At 41.5% G+C, this 20,600-nt stretch overlaps 1 protein-coding gene across 2 annotated transcripts in view; it reads left to right on the top strand.

Annotated features, from left to right (window-relative positions):
• Positions 1-20,600, top strand: part of SUDS3 (SIN3A corepressor complex component SDS3) — a 403,092-nt gene that overhangs the window by 131,884 nt on the left and 250,608 nt on the right. For both annotated transcript variants that reach the window (XR_015722320.1, XR_015722321.1), the window contains one exon: positions 13,044-13,183. The gene's annotated coding sequence lies outside the window, so the exon portion shown is untranslated. The remainder of the gene's footprint in view (positions 1-13,043; positions 13,184-20,600) is intronic.

The following is a 20,600-nucleotide window of genomic DNA, read 5'->3' as shown; positions in this document are numbered from 1 at the left end:
CCACAATCCTTTTCTTGTTTGTTGCAAAATTGGGTGAGCCTCCAGGGAGATTCTTGGGAGGTTTGGAGGCCATAGAGGAGGTCGTATGTGTTATTGCGGATCTGCTTAATCGTCTTGGGGGCATGATGAGCGGCAGGCAGCTGGGCCTGCAGCTGCTTTACCTTCAGCGTCTCCCACTCCTGTGTGTTCAGGTGTATGTGCTCAGGTGTGCAGGTGTGTGTGTTCAGCGCTATGACTAAGGGCCCAGCTTCCTCAGGATACTCACACCAGTAATACCACAGGTACCAGGAACCTTCATGGGTTTCAGTCGGCCTTCATGGTGTTCCGGCATGTTCTTAGATCCCTGTTCTCTTTCTGCCTGCCTTCCTGAGGACTTCAAGCTCCAGCATGAGGCATGAAGACCATAGCCTTACGGCAGCTGCCTGATTAGCCCTCACTGTTGCATGAAGCTAATTCCTTGCAACAAATCCCTTTGTTTTGCATATATTTACATATAATAACTACATGTGCAAAGTATATGTTATTATGTATATTTAAAATATATGTTATATATATGCATATTTTGTAAATATGTGAAAATTGATCCAGCTATCATCTCATAGTGGTTTTGCTTCTCTGGTTGAACCCTAGTTGACATCAGAATAACAACAGCAACTATAACAAGAAACACTTATGGGGTGTTTTTTAAGTGTCAGCACTGTGCAAAGTACACTATGTATATTGTCTTACTTAATCCTCACGATAACTCTGCAAGCAAGGGCTGTCATTCCCATTTTACATGCAAAGAGAATGGGTCTAGCAAAGTCACTGCCATCCTAGAGCTCCAGAGTGGCAGAGCCTGAGGCTAATCTGGGTTTGTCTGACTCCAAAGCCTGGGCTTGAAACCATTGCACCATACTGCTTCCCTTTAAAACAAATTCTAGCCAGACTTCACATTAGAAATATAGTTTATGGGCATTCTGAGGCGTGAACATTGGGGCACCCCTCCAACTGCAGAGAAAGAGGAGAGTGTGCTTGCTTTGGAAACAGGATGTGCCTCGAAGGTCCTGATGTCTTTGAGAGTCTGGTTTAGAGGCAAGTGTGATGTTCTCGCCCACTTATAAAACAGGCCCCCTGCTCTCCTTCTGGAAGCCACTCATGTTCTTTGAACAAAGTATGGTATGTGTACCTCTGGTTATGCACAGGCTGACTTTAGATATCACTGAACACTATATAACAGTTGAATCACATATTCTCCTTTCAAATGATTTGTCTACTGATTATAGAGGCGAGAAAGTATTAGCACAGTGCTAATATGTTTCTAACACCTCTCTAACATCGGCTGGTCTACCTTTGAACAAGAAAAAAAAAAAAAACAGGGCATAGCCTGATAGTCTCCAGTGGGCAACTGTACCTACAGAGAATTTAGTAGCATTGGGTACATTGTTTATTTTTTTTGTAGTTACCTTCTAAGAATGACAAGGAATAGTGGTGTGTTTTTTTTTGTTTTTTTTTTTTTAAGATTTTATTTATTTGTTCGACAGAGATAGAGACAGGCAGCGAGAGAGGGAACACAAGCAGGGGGAGTGGGAGAGGAAGAAGCAGGCTCACAGCGGAGGAGCCTGATGTGGGGCTCGATCCCAGAACGCCGGGATCACGCCCTGAGCCGAAGGCAGACGCTTAACCGCTGTGCCACCCAGGCGCCCCAGGAATAGTGGGTTTTTAATGTCATATGCTAGAATTTGTAAGTTAGAATTTTACTAAAAAGATGTGAGTCAGTTTAAAGAAATACTGTAGTAGTGCCTGTGGTTTTAGTGAAAATTGTTAAGGTGGTAAAACGGCTGAAGTCTGTGAAGCAGTGGTTAGATCAACATGGGGGAACCAACCAAGTGATACTACTTTCATTGTTCTCGTCCTGTTGATATGTCTTGGCCCATTCGAAACCCATCAGAGTAGTTGCTCAATAAGTATTTGTTGAATGAATAAATGAGCCCTTCAAGAAGTCTTCTCAGCCCCTTCCAGCTAGAATCCTCCCATCTGGAAACTCACAGCACTTACTGGGCTAGCACTCATTCCATAAACATTTTTTGGACACCTACAGTGTGCCTGGTACCAAAAATGCCACAGCCGAACAAGATGCCAAATATTGGGCAATTTAACGAGTATATCCTGTGATGATGCTTATATAAATTATTATAAAATTTGCATGGTAATACATACTTTTCATGTGCAGGCTCTGTTTTCCATATTAACTCTAACCGTAAAGCCAGGATCCAAATGACATATTGAGAATGTTAGGGAAAATAGAATGAAAAACGAAAAGCAAAACAAAAATGAAATGGTGGTACAGCTAGACCCATACTGGCCAAGACAGTGGCCCCTAGTCACGTGTGGCAGTTAAACATATGACATGTAGCTAGTGTCAGTGGAGATGTGCCTTGACTGTAGATTGCACACTGGGTTTCAAAGGCAGTATGAATAAAAGAATGTAGGAGATCTCGTTTATACTTCTCTATGCTGTAATGTGTTGTAATTATATTTGGGTTGTATCGGGGTAAATGAAATATATTATTAAAATGAATCCCAACAATTTCTTTTTACTTCTTTAACATGGCCAGTAGAAAATTTAAAATTTAAATTTAAAATTCGGGATGTGGCTCACATTCTCTTTCTATTGGACAGTGACAGTAGCTAGACTGTAAGACCCAAAAGGCTAGACACCTTGTCTTCTTGTTTCACTACTGTGTTTCCAGCATCTAGCACAATGCCTGGACATAGCAAGTGTTCAGTAAGCCTTTATTAAACCACATTGGACTGTGGAGTAATGCAATGGTGCGATATTGTGATTTATAATAACAGACAGATATTTGGTCTCAGTCCCAGTTCCCAGCCCTGAGCTCCTAAAAACCCTTGCAATTTCCTAAGCGATGAGAGCCATTAAGGTGTCTTTTGTTATGTTAATAGGTGACTTTTGGACCCCACCTCTCTGGGTGGGGGCTGGTTGCCAGGAGAACCAACCTGATGATTTAGAGGGTCAGAACTTTCAGTACCAACCCTCCTTCCTACTCCCACTTCTGAGCTTGGGAGAGGAGGGGAGCAGGAGGTTGAATCAATTGCCAATGGCAGTGATTTAATCAATCATGCCCATGTAATTAAGCCTACTTAAAGACTCAAAGGACAGGGCTCAGAGAACTTCTGGGTTGGTGAACACGTGGATATTTGTGGAGAATGGTGTCCTTTTAAAGGGCGTGGAAGCTCCAAGGCCTCTTCCCATACCTTGTCCTATGCATTCTATCCTTTTATAATAAGGTGGTGATCCAGGAAGTAAAATGTTTCTCCGAGTTCTGTGAGCTGCCCTGGCAAATTAGTTGAACTTCTGATTTATAGCCAGTGGGTGGGAAGTACAGGTAACAATCTGGGCTAGCGACTGGTGTCGGAAGTGGTTGGGGGCAGTGAACCTTTAACCTGTGAAACCAATTATTATCTCCAGATAGATAGTGTCAGAATTGAGCTGAATTATTGGATGTGTTGTTGGTTGTGGGTGGGTGGGGGATGCCTCCCTCCACACACGGTGGAATTGGAGTCCTTTTAGAAGACAGAGAGGCTTCTTCAACAATTGGTTCAGTATACAACTAGCATTGCTATTTTTCACACTTAACTGATTTTTTTCCGCAAATCTTTAAGAACTCTTACTTTTTTTTAAAAGTGTCTCAGATAATGATTTAATTTAGATTTAACAAGCCAGTTATTGCAGGTCAATTAAGTGCCACTTTATGATTTAAAACCTATTTATTCAGATTAACAACCATTAAATGGTTTTATCACACCTCTTTTGGTTAATACTACTTAAAACTATTTTCAGTCATTTAAAACATCATTTCACATCCATGGACACTTAAAATAAATCTTTTAAAGTCAAGATGATATCTTTAAAAAAAATCTCTGTGGTCATTTGTAACCTGATTTATTATAGAAGAATGCACAGATATAATTTACTAAGAAGCAAAATAACCAAACTATAGGTAAAGTTCTATAGACTATATAAGGTGACCAGAAGGTAGACAGAGTTGACTGAGCAGTGAGCTTATATTTAAGTATTAGTATTTTTTAAATAACAGCTTTATTGAGCACCCTTTGAAAAAAAGATTATTTATTTACTTATTAGAGAGAGAAGGGAAGGTGTAGGAGGGACAGAGGGAGAGGGAGAGGCAGAGAATCCCAAGCAGAGCCTGATGTGGGGCTCGATCTCACGACCCATGAGATCATGACCTGAGCCGAAATCATGAGCCGGGTTCCTAACTGACTCAGCCACCCAAGCACCCCTAATTGAGCACCTTTTTAAAGTATACAATTCAGTAGTTTTTAGTATGTTATCGAGTTATGAAACCATTACCATTTTAAATTCTGGAACATTTCTTTCATTCTAAAAAGGAAATCCCATACCTATTAGCAGAAAATCTTAATTCCAGTCTGTCTCCATGCCCTGGCAACCACTAGTTGACCTTCTGTCTCTATGGATTTGCCTGTTCTGGACATTTCATATAGGCGGAACTATACAATATGTGACAGTTTGTGTCTGGCTTCTTCACCTGGCATAATGCATAATGTTGTAAGATGGGTCAGTATTTCTTTTTTCTTTTTCTTTTTCTTTTTTTTTTTTTTAGAGCAAGCACACGTGGGGAGGAGGGGCAGAGGAAGAGGGAGAGAGAATCTAAAGCAGGTTCTACGATCAGTGCAGAGCCTGACATGGGGCTCGATCTCAGGACCCAAGACCATAATGTGAGCCAAAATCAAGAGTTGGAAGCTTAACTGACTGAGCCATCCAAGCACCCCCATTTTATTTCTGAATAATCTTCCATTGTGTGGATATACCACATCCACTCATCAGCTAATGAACATTTGGGTTATGGAAAAGTAATACTTTTTAAAAATTACACACTTTATAACAAAAATTTCACATGATGTATATGTGTACTAATAATGATACTAGTATTTGTTGAGCACTTATTACGTACCAGGTGTTCTAAATGCTTGTATGTTTTAGCATATTTAATGTTCACAACAACCCTAGGAGGGGAGGATGGTCACCATGACTGCCATTATTCTTATGGGGAAATTGGGAAATGGGAAGATTAAGTTACCTATCACAGGATAAACAGCTAGTATGTTATTCAAACCCAGGAATTCTGGCTTGCAAAACCCTGCACTTTACTTTTCATTAACAAAATTATTATACAAAGAACTGTCTTGGGGGATGGGTATACAATTCTGTGAATGTTAAAACATATAAATTTGTGTTACTACCGCCGCCACAGTCAGATAAGGAACTCTCCCATAATCCCAAAATACTCTTGTGTGTCCCATCCTGACCCATTCTAACTGTTGGAGGAGGAGACGGCTAGTTGACCTGAGAACTAGATCCCGGCAGTTGGAGGCTCTTTACTCCTCTTCTGTCTTTGGAATGTAGGTCCCACCCACCATTCCCACAGTGGGAGCCATTTTCAAGCACACAGCCTTGGAGTAAGCTGGTGCTGAGACTACATGGACCAAATCTGTCACTGACTCTCATAGTGAAGACCTCTATATAAACGTTTAAGGTTTTGACGGGTAGTGTAGGTATCTCCTTGGCTTGCGGCCACTCAAAACAAGCCTCTTAAGTAAGTTACCTCGTTTGTTAAACCAGCCACCTACCAATCTGGAGCGGCCTGCCTCTTTCTTCAGCCTCTCCTTGCCCCACGTGTCCAGGGACCAGTTTGCAAACCAAAACTAACCCCATGGCGACCATCGATCTCTTCTCCAACCTATGGTTTTTTTGTTTTTTTCAATGACTGTCATGTAAATGGAATCATATAGTAGGTAACTGGTGAGACTGGCTTATTTCACGCAACATAATGCCTTTTAGATTGATGCAAGTTGTTACAGGTGATAACAGTTCATTCCTTTTTATTGCCGAGTAGGGTTCAGTTGTATGTCTGTGCCAGTTTGTTTATCCAGCCACTGAAAAAATCATTTTAACTGAGGTGTGACATTCAAACAGAAAGTGCACAAATATATGGATACCGACAGGCGAATTCACGAACGCACCCATATAATCACCACCCAGGTTAAGAACTAGAATCTTGCCAGTGCCCTAGATATGCCTTTGTGCCCTCTTCCAGGTAACCTTACTTCTGTTTTTACTTCTATCTCCATAGGCTACTTTGGCCTGTTTTTGAACTTTATACATAGGGACTCATATAAAATTTGCTTTTTTAAAAAAGATTTTATTTCTTTATTTCCTTATTTGGGAAAGAGAGACAGAGCACAAGCAGGGGGGAGGGGCAGAGGGAGAAGCAGGATCCCCACTGAGCAGGGAGCCCAATTCAGGGTTCCATCCCAGGACCCTGAGATCATGACCTGAGCCGAAATCCAGAGTTGGATGCTTAACCGACTGAACCACCCAGGCTCCCCAAATCTAATTTATGAATCATTTAAATTGGAAAGTGCTTTATAGGCCCTGTGGAAAAAAATCTTTGCCTATTCTAGGTTTGTCTTTCAGAAAAGCTTTTTTGTTGTACCTCTACATTTAAGTCTACCATCCACCTGGAATTTATTTCTGTATATAGTGTGAAGCAAGATTCATTTTTTTTCCCATGTGGATTTCCACTGACTGAGCCCCAGTTTTCAAAAATAATGTTTTTCCCTATTGCACTCCAATAGTGTCTGTCATAAATCAAGTAACAGTACATTGTAGGTCTGTTTCTGGACTCTTTATTCTCTTCCACTGATCCATTTGTCCCACTTTGCAACATTACCCCCCCGTTCTTAATTACTGTCGCTTTTTCATAATTCATTTTTTAAAGTTTTTATTTATTTAAGTAATCTCTACACCCAACGTGGGGCTTGAACTCACAAGCCGGAGATCAAGAGTCACATTTTCTTCCGACTGAGCCAGCCAGGAGCCCCTATCATAATTCCTAATGTCTGGAAGTGCGAATCTTCCAATCTTGATATCATCAAGATTGTCATGGATATTCTCAGCCCTTGTTATTTCCATATAAATTATAGAATTAGCATATCAATTCCAGCAAAAAAAGAAACCCGTTGGGATTTTGATTGGGGTTTTGTTAAAATTTGTAGCTTAATTTAGGGAGAATAACTTTACAATATTGAGTCTTCCAATCCATGAACGTTATTTATTCCTGCATTTATTTAGGTCTCGTATCAGTCAGGGTTCAGTGAAGAGACAGAAACCAGACCAGTAATTTGAACAGGGAAAATTTCACATGAAAATATGTTAGCTAGTTCAACTAGTAAAAAGGTGGATAGCTATTTCAAAGGATAGAACATGATTCTAAGGGGTACAGAGGAGCAACTGGAGAAGGCAGTGAATAAGTGAAGATACTTGGAAACTTAGGACTCTCTCCTCACTGCCAAGGCTGGAATTCAGACCTCTTTGGAGGTGTGGCTGCCATAGAAACATCTGGTCTACTGGTGATGGTGAACGGGAGGGGTGGGCTACAACTGACCTGCAGAAATGGTCTTAGTGGGCGGAGGGGAGGAGGAGGAGGAGGGCATGGGCTGAACGGTTGGTCTGCAGGACTTCTGATGTGGTGGGTAGAAGTGGTAATAATGGGCATCCTTAACTCATTCCAGCCTGAGAGAGGAAATGTTCAATATGTCACCACTACGTATGACGGCTCTAGTTATTTTGTAGCTACTCTTTATCAGAACTGTCTTAGTGTGCTGAGATTAACCATGAATGAGTATTTGACTCTTTTCAAATGCTTTTCCACATCTATTGAGATGAATCCTTTTTTTTTTTTTTTTTTGGTCCTTTGTTTGATTAATATGGAGAATTTTAGTGATTTCTTTTCAGACACAAAACAAACTTTGTACTCTTGGAGTGAACCAGAGTTGGTCATGATATAGCACCCTTTTTATGGAAGTATACATTTGATTTCATAATATTTTGTTTGGGAATTTTGTATCTGGGTCTATGAAAGTGTGGACTGTAATTTTCTTTTCTCGTAATTTACTCGTCAAGTTTTGGTATCTGGGTGTTTGTATCAAGGTCATGCTGACCTCAAAAACTGAATCAAGAAATGTTTCATCTTTTTATATTTCCTAGTAGAGATTTTGTGAGGTCAATATTACATCTTTTTTAAATGCTTGGAAGAATTCACCAGTGAAGGTATCTGGGCCTGGGGATTTCTTTGTGGGAATGTTAATTACAGATTTGGTTTCTTTAATAGATATAGAAGTATTCAGATGTTTTATTTCTCCTTGTGTCAATTTTGGTAAGGTGTGTTCATCTCATCTAAATTGTCAAATTCTGGGGCACCTGGGTGAGCAGATCATGATCTCAGGTACTGGGATGGGCCCTGCTTCAAGCTCCATACTCAGTGGGGAGCTGCTTGTGGATTCTCTCTCTCCCTCTCCCTCTGCCCTTCCCACCCACTTGTGCTCTCTCTCTCTCAAAATAAAATATAAAGGTCTTAAAAAAATTGTCAAATTTTTAGATATAATGTTGTTTATATTATTCTATCATTACTATTAAAGATAATACTATCTTTTCCATGCCTGTAGGATCTTGCTTTGACACTTACCAATTTTTATTAGCCTTTTTGGAGAACCAGTTTTGAGTTTTGTTGATTTTCTGTATTGTAAGTTTTCTTTTAATTTAATTGATTTTTTTAATCTTATTTTCTTCCTTCTAGGTTCTTTGAGTTTGATTTGTTGTTCTTTTTTTTTTTTTCTTAAGATTTTACTCATTTATTTGACAGAGAGACAGCCAGTGAGAGAGGGAACACAAGCAGGGGGAGTGGGAGAGGAAGAAGCAGGCTCTCAGCAGAGGAGCCTGATGCGTGGGGCTTGATCCCAGGGACTTGGGATCACGCCCTGAGCCAAAGGCAGACGCTTAACGACTGAGCCACCCAGGTGCCCCTGATTTGTTGTTCTTTTATTAACTTCTTGAGATGGATATATATATTATTGATTTCCATCTTCATTTCTTTTCTGGTATATCCATTTAAAGCTCTAAGTTTTTGTTTAACAAGAGTGTTAGCTACTTACCATACTTTCTCCTGTCTTATTTGTATTATCATTCAGCTAAAAATATTCCTAATTTCCTTTGTGATTTTTTCTTTTTTTGTGTAATTTTTTTAAAAGATTTGTTTATTTTTTAGAGAGAAAGAGGGCAAGCAAGCATGTGCAGGGGGAAGGAACCGAGGGAGAGGGAGAATCTCAAGCAGACTCCCTGCTGAGCATGGAGCTCAACTTGGGGCTTCATCTCACAACCCTGAGATCATGACCTGAGCCAAAATCAAGAGTCAGAGGCTTCACTGACTGAGTCACCCAGGCACCCCTGTGACTTTTTTCCCCCTAATTTCCAAGCAGGTTTTAAGAGATTTTTAAGTTACCATGATTGATTCCTGCCATAATTGCGCTGTAGTAAGAATATATATTCTGGATAATATTCATCTTTGCAATTTGTTTACATTTGTTTTATGACCCAGTGTTCCAGTCATTTTGGGTCAGTGTTCCACGTGCACTTGAAGGGATGTGTATTCTTTTATCATTGGGTGCATTGGATGTTTTCCACTGACTTATCCCCTGTTTCATTAATCTTTTTTTTTAAAGCTATGTCCAATCTCTTGCTAAAGAGTCCAATGTCAGACAAGTCAAATTCATTAATCATGTTGCTTAGATCTTTATACTCCTACGTTTTTTTTTTTCTTTTGTCTCCTTGTTTTATTAGCTCCTGAGAGAGGTTGTTAAAATATTCCACTACTCTTACGGATTTGTCTACTTTTCTTTTTAGATTTTTGATTTGTATATTTTGAAAGTATGATATTACGTGCCTATGAATATAAAATTGTCTCTTCCTGGTGGATTAACCTTTTTATTGGAATTTTCCTCTTTATGTCTAGTTACGTGTCTTGCCTTCAAGTTTACTTGGTTTGATATTAGTATAACTGCAGTGCCTTTCTTTTGGTTAGTGTTTTATTTTTTTTCCTTCCTTTTACTTTCAACCTTTTTGTGTCCTTATGTTTAGGGTGTATCTCATATGAGCATATAACTGTTTTGTGCTGGTATAGTCTGATAAGCTGGGTCTGTTCATTAGAGTATTTGGTCTGTTTACATGTAATGTAATTACTAATACGTTTGGTTTTATACCCACAATATTACTATTCTTTCTATTTGTTCTACTTCCCCCCTTTCTTCCTTTCCTGACTTAATTTGGACCAGTCAAAAAAACTTTTAAATTAAACCAGTTTTTCTTTCATTAACTTGTTACTTATGCCTTCGTTTAGTAGTTACCCTGGAAATTAAGACATCCCTCTTTTGTTTATTGGAGTCTAATATAAATGAGTATTTTCACCACTTTCCAGACAATTCTAGGGCCTATTACAGTCTAATTTATCTTCCTTGTGCATTTTGTGTTTTTAATTGTATTCACTTAAATGTACATGTATTTAAAACCCCACAGGAAATTATTGCTAATGTTTTCCATATTCATTTAGATTTACTCATACGTTTATTTTTTTTTCTGTTGCTCTTCAATCTTTCCTGCATTTCTGTCTGGGATTGTTTTCCTTTTGTCTATAGAACTCCCTTTAGTTATTTCTTTTAGTCAGACCTGCTGGTGACAAATTCTCTCAGTTTTAATTGGTTTGAAAATATCTTTATTTTACTTTCGTCCTTGAAGGTTATTTTCATTATGTGTAGAATTCTAACTTGGACATCACCTCCTTTCATTGCCTTTTTGCTTCGGTCACATCTGTTGAGAGGTCAGCTCTCATATAGTGGCTTTGATCCTAAACTGCATGCCTCATACAGCACAAATGTGGGGAAACAGGTACAGTGTTTTTGAATCACTTCTCGTTATCTCCTTTCCTTGGGAGGACTATTTTGGACCTTCAACTCCTAGCTGTTTTGACATCCCCAAATACTAATTTTTGTCTCCCGCCCGCATGAAGCATCCTAACCACTCTGATGACTTCTCTGTCTTTTATTTTTTATTTTCATTTTTTTGAGATAGAGAGAGCAAGTGTGCATGAGCTGTGGGTGGTGGGGGGCAGAGGGAGAGGGAGAGAGAATCTTAAGCAGACTCCATGCCAGCACGGTGCCCAGTGCAGGGCTGGGTCTCACAACCTTGAGATCATGACCTGAGCTGAAGTCCCGAGTCAGACACTTAGCCAAGTGAGCCACCCAGGCACCCGCTTCTCTTCCTCTTAGCAGCTACCCTCTGCTCTGCCTCTGAGCTTCTCACCCCATGGTGCTTAAGAGTCATCAGTGTCCCCAGGGAAAAAACGATGTGCACAACGTCAGGCACATCTCACCGAACTTCCCTTCTTTCCAGGATTTTTGTACTGTAAGTCCTGGAGGTACCCCCGGGGACTTCAAATACAATTTTTGTGTGTTTGTGCCCCATCAGCTTTTCTAGTTACACGGGGTGGGAACATTGGCCTCAGCAGTGGCTCCATCACAGCTGCACTTGGAAGTTCCATAATTGGTTTCTTCTTCTGAACGCTTTCTCTGACACACTTTGCATTTTATTTATGCTTCTGGTCCCTTGAGGTTTCTGTTTTCTGCATGTTGCCTCTAGGGCTGCTGGTCCTGCAACATGGGCTGTGTGGTCATTGTCACTGGTGGCTCCAGTGGTTGTGCGTCATGGTGGCCCTGAAGTTCACCCCAGAAGACCCAGCATGGTCTGGGCCCTGGCTTATCTCTCTCAGTGCCACTTCCACCCAGAATGGGCGAGGGAGACGGATCTTCTTCAGGGAGAGGCCTTTCTTAACGCCTCAGCCAGGTGGTCTTAGCGAACTCTCGTTAATGCCTACATCCTTTCTTTCTAGCGCTCTTCACAAATGTAATTTTCCACTGATTTGTGGAATTGGCTGAGTAGTTTATCTTTTCCCCTCCAGAATGTGGTCTGGGCCATGAAGACAGTGACCTTGTCTGTCTCATTTACACAATATCACCAGTGTCCACCACTGTGCCCAGTACACGTTTACTGAATTAATTTCAGGCTTGTGATGATAGGAGATGAGAACGAGGTGGGGAGAACTAACATTCATTACAGTTTTGCTATTTATCATCTTATTCAGTTTTTTTAAAGATTTTATTTATTTGTCAGAGAGAGAGAGAGCAAGCATGCACACAAGCAGGGGGAGTGGGAGAGGGAGAAGCACTTCCTTCTGAGCAGGAAGCCCAGTGCAGGACTCAATTCCAGGACCCTGGAATCATGACCTGATCTGAAGGCAGATGCTTCACCGACTGAGCCACCCAGACTCCCTCATCTTATTTAGTTTTGACCTCACCTCCTGGAGGCAGGCAGTGTTGCTGTTTTGCATAGAGTAAACCATGGCTCAGAGAAATCCCGTTATTTTTCTAAAGTCACGCCTTCGCTAAGTACCTGATACAGAATTCAGTCCCAGGCCTCACTGGTTCAAAAGGAACGCCAGCTCTGGATTGTTAAATGCTTCTCGGCCTTCCATGCTTTTTGTATTTCTCTATTGGCTTTTCATTCTTTGTCTGATACTCCTAGAATGCTAGGTTACGTCAAGGGCTTTTTCTGAAAATATAGGAAAAGCTAAAGAAGAGAAGCTGAAAATTTCTTTCTGTTACTTCAAAAACAGAATGGCATGCCTTCTATACTTCCACGGGAAGATTATGTGGGTCAATCTAGACTGACCTATAAACTTATATCCCTCAAATGGCCTAGTCGAGGGGGAAACATTAATTTGTTTAACTTCAGTTACAAACAGGTATCTAGAGTCATAGCAATAACTATTATTTATTGAGCACCTACTGTGTGCCATACATGAAAATGGGCACAACCCCTACCTTCTCTTCAGTTACCAAAATGCCCCTGGAAAAGTATTCATTATTATTTTCATTGTACGGATTTGGAAACTGAGACTCAGAGAAGTAAAGAAACTTGCCTTAGGAAGTTTTAGATCCAGAATTTGAACTCCTTTATGGACTTCTGTAGAGACTGCTTATCATTACATACACTGATCAATGCATGGAGCCTGGAAAACAGAAGGAGCTTAATAAATGTTGTTTGCTTTTTCCAGATTAGTGATGCTGTGGTGAGTTTTCCAGGAAAAGATCACAAAGTACTGAAATGAAGCTTCTTTGTGTCTCCATGGTATCTCCAAATTGACCCCTTGGAAAGCCCCAAAGGTTCTGAGTCACGACAGTTTCCAAGTGTCAGGTAAGGAACATATTAGTCTCAACTGCAGGCTGTACTCTGCTATTTGCTCCAAATATTTTCTGGTTGCAAATGTTATTGATCTGACAGTTTATTTCCCGAGACGCATTAGTTCAAACTGATGTGATATGAAAGTCTCATCCTAAGGAAATTGGCCTTGTGAATGGCTGTCCCCTGGGAAGAGCATGCTGCACTTATGACTTTACTAATATGATGAAGAAGCTGCAAATACAATTAGTGGGCCTGGCTGGTGATTTTCCAATAATGATGTTTGGGGTATATTATTGGTTTAGCTGTAATTGAGCTTAAGATGATCTGAAAATCTCTAAACTGTGTGAAAGTCATTCACAGCTTTGGCTCAGTGTGATGTTCATGAACAAGAGTGGGTATGGTGGGGAACTGATGACACTTGGATGTGCTGAGCCTGGGGGATGTGTCCCTGGACAGCTGTGCCTTGTCTTTCAAATTCTGTTTCCTTTCACCCTATCACTATTAAGGTGATGATTTCTTCATAATCTTCTGCCCGCTCCCAAGTCTCATCACCATCCTTATCATTTGAAACTCACTACCTGTTGTCTAGCTCTCTTCTCATGCAAGTATCATCTGCCTGGTGCACGTTACAGTCATCTTTATTAGGATAGTTAATGCTAGCTACCATGGTAGACAAGACCTGAAATCTCAGTGGTTGAGCATCACAAAAGTGTATTTCTTGGTCATGTAGGTTGGCAAAGGGTCTCCTCCATCTGGTGACTCAGGAATCTGGGTTCCTTCCATTCATCATCTCAACATAAGTTTGTTGGGAGACCATTCTGCCTGGATTTCTTGGGTTCTTTTATGGTCTTTGTTTAGAGATGATTGAATGGCAAAGTGAAGGTAGAGAACCTCTCTCTCCCTGGAGACATTCCAAGGTGATGAAGTTCCATTCTCTTCCTGGAGGAGATTGGCTCACACTTGGAGGCAGTAGACCTGGAGGTGGCCCCCATGTCCCAGAGACATGTACTTCCTCTCCAGGGTAAGGAGTCAGCTCTCTCCAGGGGGAGGACAGGCAGGTTACCAGCAGCTTGGTAGAAACTCAGAGTCTCGCAAGTCCAGGGTTCTTCTCCATTGGTGCAATAATCCACATAATAATCTACATAGAACAAGGTCACACTCTGTTCACCCCATGCTGTTTATCCAGTGTCATAAATACACATTCTTCTCTTTTCCCATCCAAACCCCTTTCACAAGGGGTTGTGATGGATGCCAAGCAGAGCAGTTCCATGTTGCAACAGAAAATTATAATGCAGTCGATGGGTAAAGAAATGGCCAGTTACAGGTCCACCAGTGGTGAAGGGATACACCTGAAAGTTTCTTCTTTGAGTTATTATACGGTGTTAAAATTAATGCTTGGCCACTATATGATTATCAGTGTGTGAGTGCAAATATAATACTATGACGAATCCATTATTTAAAGGATGTCTATATTGAACGATAAAATGCAAAAGATTCCTTAGTAAGCCCGTTCAAGTCTACATGAGTGCCCATTTCATGCTGGGCACAAGGGCTACATTGCATCTGAACAAAACAATATTGCTGCCTTCAAGAAGTCTATTGTTTAGTGAAGAACTCCTTGTCTTCACTATTGTGTGGAGTCAACCCATCTTACGTTAGGTTAGGTTAAAGGAATGTTATTAAATCTACCTTGATTCCTGCATTATAGGGTTATGGTTACCCACCTAATTTGTTCTATAAATATTCCTTCCACTTTCCAGCTCTGTTCCTCGATCCTCTCCCTTTCTATTCCCTGGGATCTACAAGCTCCTTAATAATTAAGTAAGGGCTTTCCCTGTCAAAACTTCTTTGGTTGCAAGTGACAGAAACTCCCACCTGGCTCCCACTGGCTCCCAATGGGCTCAAATGGATTTTAATGGATTCTGTGAGTGAACTGTCAAAGGAAGCTTCAGGCTCAGCAGGATCCAGGGGCTCAGATGATGACTTCAGGACTCAGTCTTTCTCTTTCCATTTCTCTTTTATATTTTCTTCTATATTGACCTTTTCCACATGGTGACAGCAACAGCTCTATTCCACGTTATCTTTGCATCACACATCTTGCAGATGAAGAAATTCCCTGTACTTATGTTTAAAACAATGGATTGAGGGGCGCCTGGGTGGCACAGCGGTTAAGCGTCTGCCTTCGGCTCAGGGTGTGATCCTGGCGTTATGGGATCGAGCCCCACATCAGGCTCCTCCGCTATGAGCCTGCCTCTTCCTCTCCCACTCCCCCTGCTGTGTTCCCTCTCTCGCTGGCTGTCTCTATCTCTGTCAAATAAATAAATAAAATCTTTAAAAAAACAAAACAAAACAAAACAATGGATTGAATCAATCACTCTGATTAGGGGGAGAGGAATGTTTTGGCCGGATTTAGGTCAGGTTGTTATGGGCCAAATTGTGACTCCCCCAAATTCATATGTAGAAATCCTAACCCCGAAGACCTCATAATGTGAGTGTATTTGGCGATAGGGTCTTTACGGAGATAGTTAAGTTTAAATGAGGTCTTATGGGTTGGGTGATTGGAGTCCTCATAAGAAGAGGAGATTAGGACACAAACGCACACAGAGGGAAGACCGTGTGAGGACACAGGGAGAGGAAGGATATCTGCAAGTCTGGGAGAATGACCTCAGGAGAAATGAGCCCTGCCAATGCCTTGACCTTAGACTTCTAGCCTCCAGAACTGTGAGAAAATGTTTGTTGTTTAAGCCACCCAGTCTGTGTAGCGTTAGCAAAGTAATACACAGGTTCAGCCTTGGAATCAAGGTGGATTTATTCAGTACCCCTTGAACCACCCTAGAGAGGAGGAGTGGTTACTCAAAGGACACCCAAGGAACTGTTACTGCAGGAAAGAATAATGGACACTTGGTAGGAAGAAAAAGAGATTGTCTAGCACTGGGTCAGATTCATAACAATTTTTGGACATTTGTGATGCCTTAGAAACACCTTATCAAAACACTTAACAACCCCATAAGGTGGGTACTATTATTTTCCTCATTTTACAGAAGAGAAAACTGAGGCCCACACAGGTTAAGTGATTTACCCAAAAACACACAATCAGCAAGTCGCAGAATCAGAATTGATATCCACACTTGTCTGGTGGCAGAACCTCAGCTTTTTATCACTGTGCCCTTTGGAGAGCCAGTGACAGCTAGATTCTCCTGCTTTTCTAGTCCAAGACTGAAAAGCTCTGACTTGAGGCAGGGGAAGGAAGTATGTTAATATGTTAATTAAGGAAAATTCACAGTCTGCAGAATTCACGAGTCCATTTTCTGAACTATTTCTGATGTGGGCGAGCCTTTGACCCATTCAAGTTAATTAACATTGCGGAACATGAAGTAATTGCTGTTGTTCCTCAAAATTGGGGGCAGGAAAATATCCAGTGGCCTGTACCTACCCCAACCCTGACTCCTGAGCTAAGGAGGGGAACGCCAGAGCCTCAGCAAGAAGACACAGTGGAGAAATTCCTCAGTTCATCTGCTCCTTCCACTCCTGTGTGTTTACAGTGTGTTCTGTTCCGCGATTAGCTAGGCAAGCACCGTCTCTGTCTGAATCGGGGGCGTGAAGTCTACAGCTAAGTAAGAGATCTGTCCTGAATCTTATAAATAGGATTTCTAGTTTGAAATGCAGGCTGATATTTGAATGTTTTATTAGGAAACAAATTCAGAGGATGTCAGACCGATACATGGTCATCGTATTTTTTTTCCAAGTGGTTCTGATATTTCTGTGGAAACCATCTGGTAGACCCTACTTGTAAATCCTGCTGGTCTTTGTTAGGTCTCAGTGGTTGCAAGAAAGGGCAGTCCATGCGAGCCAGTTCACAAACAGAATTCGGGGGTCTTTGTTACCTAATATTTATCATCTGTTTATTTATCATCCATGATGTGATGAAGTTGTGTAGAAAAGCAAAAATTTGTCATTAAAATGTTTCTCATTAATTATACAACTTCAGTTATTAAAGCTTTTACCGATTCCATCATGTGCCCTAACTTGAGTCCTTTCCTGCCATGTCAACTTCCTTGGGGTTCCATCTCTCCGAAGGACACCCTGAATTGTGAATGCCCATCACATGTCCTCAAATGGCTTGCTGGTTCTTACAACCAACAAATCCTGTCGAAGAGAATCAGTCTTTCACCGACTGTCTGACCCTGGTGCATACGCAGTATAATGCAGTGGCAATTGGTCAATTGAAAATCTTGCCCAGGATGCAGGATTCCAGGAAGCGGATGAAAGTGGTGTTGAAACCTGCTTAAAGAACAGAAAAATCACAGACAATCAAAGAGAATCAGGTGGCTTTAGAACAATATTCAGCTGGACATCACAGGGTCAGCCACACCAGCTGTTGTGGTCACTGCTCTGGTCGATTGGTGCCTGTATCACGCTGGTTATTCAATATTTTGAACATCGTATCAATGTAAAAAGAGTTAATGTTTGAAGAAAAAAAATGACAAGGAAAGTGACACGGTGAGCACTTCAAAAGAGAAAAATTTAAATATCAAAAGATTCTAGTGGGCCTTAGGAAAAATTGGTGAAGCCCTTGAATATTTTTTAAATGACCTCTTTGCTATCATGCTGTGGAAACCAAACCTGAAGTGAAGGATTTTGTCACAAAAATTACACCCCCCCCAAAAAAATTCACTACTTAATTCATTTTTCGTTCTTCATAAGAATTCATGCATAGTTGAAACGTTAACCTGAATTTTGTTATGATGATAAGCTCAGTTTCATTTTTCAAGATAAAGTTCCAAATCAAACCCCTTTTCTCCCCCATGATTTGCTATGAAAATTTGGGCTCAGTATTAAGTGAGTCATTCTAAATGTCTTCTACTGGGACCGATTTTCCTCTCAGGGAGGTGGGGAGTGAGGGCGTCCCTCCTGCCTTTTCTCATGGAGCTGCATAGTCTTTCCTTCTACTTCTTGCCATGACAGCTCCATTTCCTTGCTTGTCGTCACATCTGTGTTTCCTGCTCACTTGTGGTGTACCTGGTGAGTTAGCCATGTTTTATAAACCATGTGTCTTCCCTCCCCAGACATAGGTTGTTAGACCAATGGTAGCTCATGACCAGGGGCAGCTATGCCATAACCTGGCTAAGGGCCTCAGGAATCTCTAAGGAATATGGTCAGATTTAGTAGGATACCACGATGACCTGATAGTAAATTGACACAACATAGAGAGAGTCTCCTAGGTCTTGATGGGCCAAATGCAAGCTTCAGGAACAAGAGTGAGTAATCCAGCAGGACCAAGGTGATAGCTCAGGCTCCAGAGTCCTTACCCAGTGCTCTTCTAACATGTCATCTATGGTGGGCAGCTATTCATCCTTCTCCTGGTGACAGCACCCCAGATTTTCTCAATCCATACAATTTGGGTGGAACTGATCCTATCAGAGCTAGAGCCGTCATGTGATCCAGGCCCGGCCAGTCAGCTTATTATGTGCCCTTGGCCATAAGGATTGGTTAAGGGATTGGGCATATTGCTCAACTCAGGCCAGGAGAAGGACCTCTGTTTCAAGAGTTAGGGAAAGCGAACCCAGCAGATGTGCACCTGTAGCTGCTTGCAGGCATCTTGTTGAGAAATGAAGCAATGTGCTGGAGATGAGGACCAAGAGGCGGGAGAAAATAGGAGTTGCTGGGTCCTGCCATACCTGAATGTGGCAAGACTCCCTCAGACTCCAGCCAGCATTGCTCCTGTTTGCTAAGCTAGTTCAAATCAAGCTTTAGGTCACTTGTTACCAAAAAAGCCATAACTGACACAACATGCTTATTTGATTAGGATAACAATAATCCCTCTTAACCATTTCGAGGTGCTTTTCCAGCTTTCATCTCATCAGATTCTTTCAACAACCCTGGGATACACAGGGGGAGGGTCTTGATGAAGGTTGCTGCCAGGTATAGGGAGCAACAAGGTGTTTTCTCAAGCACTTGGAAAGCATAGGGAGTGAAGTTTGCCTTCTGAGAGTTACACCATGAGGTCAATACATTATAGATCAAAGCAGAGCAATGCAAAGTCACCTTAAAGAGACAGGATGGCGAGGGCTGCAAGACTTGTCTGTCATGTGATTGAACGTATTACCATATTTAAAGAAAAGCTGTATCCATCAGGATCTGCCACAGAAGCCTGGAGGACAGAGAGTTGCAAATGCCAACCTCGACTGCAGCCACTACAACTCACTTCGGTGGAGAGGGAGTCTTGATCTTTGACTATGTCTTGTTCCAGCAGCAAGGCTCGATGTAGAGAACTGCTATCCACTATGAGCTGTGGAAAAGCGGATTGATAAGTGGCTCATTTAGAGGTGGCTGAGACTTTCTTGACATCCTCCCATTAAGAGGCAGGGTCTCTTTCCCTTCCACCTGAATCCAGGCTCACCCTGTGACTTATCTCAAAAAAAAGAGAATGAAGTAGAAGTGGGACTGTGTCATTTCCAAGGCTTAACTGCAGAAGATCTGCAACTTCTACTCTTGCACACCTGGAAGATTCCTTTTTGGAACACAGCTGCCAAGCCCTGTGGAAAAAGGCTGAGCTGTCAGCCAACTGCCAGTCATGCGAGTGAGCTCCTTTGAGCATCCCTCCCCCTTGAGCCTCCAGATGTCCCAGTCAACCCCAAATGGGGCAGAATAACCACCCCTCTGAGCCCGGTCAACTCACAGAATCATGAGAGGTGATAAATGGTGGTTGTGTTAAGCCACTAAGTTTTGGGACGATTTGGAATAGTGCAAGAGATAACTGAAACAGTAATGGCTTAAGCAAGAAAGGCATTTAATGTACTTCTCAAATGGAAATTCTGGATGTAGGAAGCTTCAGTTCTGGAGCAGTAGGTCAACAATGTTATCAGTGAGCTCATGCTCCGTCTTCCTTTCTATTCCATAATCCTTAGCAAGTTGGCTTTTCATCTTCCTCATGGTTGTAAGATGGCTGCTGCAGCTCCAAGTATCACATCCACACTTAAAGCAAAAAGAAGGGGAAAGAGTTAGTACCTGTGAGTTCTTCTCTTGCCTCTGCAACTTTCACCAAGAAGCCAGGTATCTTCCCAGAAGCCCCTCAGATGACTTACCATTAGGTCTCATTGGCCAGAGATGACTACCCTTAGTTCCAAGGAGAGTGAATGTATGCTCATCTAATCTCTATAGTGTGAAGCAGCCATGAGAAAGGAGGTTGACAGTGGCTTTTTGGAAGCAACAAAAAATCTCTACCACAAGATGGATGCAGATATTATTGCCAGTTGACTTGTGATAGTTATGATTCTATCTGAAAAAAAAATGCTTGTTCCCAGCCATTTCAGTTTATTGCCACTAAACTTTAAATGAATGCATCCATCTCTCCGTGTCCCAATTTAATACATCAAGAAACTATATTATTATTCATTTCCTAGGCTGGTCTTCTAACCGGGAGAGAAAG

Source organism: Ursus americanus, chromosome 30, assembly GCF_024610735.1.
Source record: "Ursus americanus isolate L20-20 chromosome 30, mUrsAme1.1.p, whole genome shotgun sequence".
NCBI lineage: Eukaryota > Metazoa > Chordata > Mammalia > Carnivora > Ursidae > Ursus > Ursus americanus.
Note: the sequence above shows the minus strand (reverse complement) of the source record. Positions and strands in the feature narration are given on the sequence as shown.